This window comes from Rhopilema esculentum, chromosome 6 (assembly GCF_057945365.1).
Source record: "Rhopilema esculentum isolate cy_ngs chromosome 6, ASM5794536v1, whole genome shotgun sequence".
Lineage (NCBI taxonomy): Eukaryota > Metazoa > Cnidaria > Scyphozoa > Rhizostomeae > Rhizostomatidae > Rhopilema > Rhopilema esculentum.
Genome location: NC_142820.1, coordinates 7,641,497 through 7,644,197, shown reverse-complemented (window position 1 = coordinate 7,644,197; position 2,701 = coordinate 7,641,497).

The window sequence follows — 2,701 nt, the reverse complement described above, 5'->3', positions numbered from 1 at the left end:
AGTTGCTGGTGAGTGGCTGGAAAATTGGTCAGCTGACCATCACACCCCCAAACAAATCACATGGTCTATTTAAAAAAGAATCTTTATGGCAGTTTCCCTAGACTTGCTCTACGAAAAGGGAATTCTGCAGGGACGCCTGCCTGGGGCAGAAGGGGCAGTGTTGGTGCTGAGGGCATATCGTGAAGTTTTTCTACCAACATAACGTAACGGTAACTTCTACGAGGGTAGGGTAACATAATAAAACATTAACATGTATATCTGCCTGTCATCCTGACAGCTGGACTTTTTTTACCATCAAAGATTCTAAACATAGAGAAAATGTCAACGAAATTATCGATACATAAAAATGGGTATTAAATGGTCTTGTCATTTTTCCTTCCTAATAGGTTCCCGGAGTACTTCTGAGGGAACAAGTCTTTTGTTTATCTACTAGTAGCTTTGCCGCTCTCCTTCTTGTGACCCACCTTGACATAATGGAAATAAACATAATGGTCAAAGTGGTCTCTAATACTTCAGGGCACTTCTTGCTCCCTCTGCCCCGGTGCATTAGTTTTCCCAGGCTTGCTGTTTTTCATGTTATTGTTATTCTGCTTTTTACGTATATATTATCTAATAAGCTGTAACTAAGGTTTATAATGCACTCTAATATTGGCTTTTTGCACTTGCACTTGCTTTTAAATTGTTAGCGTTTTTGGGGGAGAAAAGATTTTCCTCCCTTTTGTATTGTAGTTAAGAATTGGGGAGCAGAGTCGCGCAACAGGGTTGAGGAGTAGTTCGGTTTTAATGGAGTGCTCTGAGAGCACAGATTGCGAATTTAGTTAAAGAGTGCCAATTTTATCGAGTGAGATATTGTTCGTAACGGAATTGAAAGTTTTTATAACCATTTTACGCATCGCATCGGATTTGTATAAAGAATTATATATATAACCAGTTTTGCTGTTCCAAATTTTGTTTATTATTTTTGTCGAACTGTGGAGACAGAGGCAGGAGGGAAACAAATACTCCTCTCTCAAGCACGAAGTAGACTTCGAGCATGTCTACAATTTCCTATACTGAGCTCTTCCTTATGCAGAAGCTGCCGCACTGCGCTTGCATGCGTTAAACAAATTTACAATTTCATTTTCAAATAATCAAGTGTCTTGGCGTGATTGCGTGATCAATTCTGAAGTATGCTTGAAATCGAGCAAGAAATTTTTAGCGTGATCTGTGACTCACTCAATGGTGTGATTGCGTGAAAACGATTGCTGCAAACGAATTTCTAACTGTTCTACTAGTGCCTACTATTTTACCAGCAGAAAGTCTTGGTTTCCTGTACCAGATAAATGTATCCGAAAGCGTAGCCAGGGAGGTAAACATTTTTTGTGGAGGGCAAAGGCGAGATAAACAAGAGAAATTGGGTGTTCAAAACCTCTTGAACACCAGGATACGCCCTTTTTCAAAGAGACTTTTTGCTTTTGGGTGGGGTCCACCCCCTCTCACTTCCCCTGTCGCTGCGCTACTGAATGTATAGGGACGATTGTTGGTGATGAATGGTTCCTATATTAATTCTTTTGCAAGTTCTTTTATGGGCATGTTGTCGTTTTATGATCTAGTTTAACGTACAGAAAACACGGAGCCAGCAAGAGACGATGTTGTGTGACCGTTGAATTTACTGTGTTATTGACTACGTTACTGTGGATACGGAGACAATGGGAGGTGTTAATGACAATGACACAATGGAAGGCTTGATTACGTTCGACAATGGTCACTACAAAGGTATCCAGTTTAGAAATTCCAATGCCAACGCCTCCAACAACAAGGACGCTACATGCAAAATATTGTCATGACTGAAAATCTCCTAGCAGAGAGTTTTTGTTAAAGACTCATTGCTAACAATGAGCCATTGCGCTACGCAAGCATCCCATGATGCATTTTCAGACAGTCTGAAATCAATTATGGTTAATCAGTAGAAGTTTACTGCCATTGTTTGGATTGTCGCCTGGATAATTTGCCACCCTCGCAAAGGCTCATTGTTAGCAATGAGTCTTTAAATAATTCAAGAAATTCGGACCGACAATGTAATACATATATTGGCCTAACTCTGTTTTTTCTGTATCATTTTTGTTCCTCCTCCCGTTTTGCATTTAATCTTATCTTTCAGTTCATATTTTTAAATAGGCATAACATGAAATTATTACTATCCAATGTCTTTATTGATATAAAATACTATTTTTTGGCATATTGACATTTTACCATGTATATTACACTGTTAGTTTGTAACTTTATTGAAATGTTCTGTGTTATTAGATGAAAATACGACACTGAAGGGCGTATGGCTCGAAAGCTCTTTAGGGCCTTTTAGCAACTTTTATTTACCGATGAATTTGAAAATGGCTTTGAAAATATTAATCTACCAAGATGAGAATGCTGAAAATCAAAAGATGTTGTTCTGGGAGCTGTTGATAGCTTAAATCTTGAAAAGAGCTGATATGGTGAGTGATTTTCTTGTCTTTTTCTGCCAGTTCTGCTAGTCCACCATTCCTTTTATGGGGTTTTGTTTTCTCTTTGATGTACTCAGAAAAATTTTCTTATAGGAATAAAAAATCGACATCGACATTGACTACTCCAGTTGACTACTACACGCTTTGAAAAAGTTTAAAACTCATTTTTTTCTTGATTGTTTCTAGGCCATTACTCTCATTGCTACTTGCTAGAGTTGCGT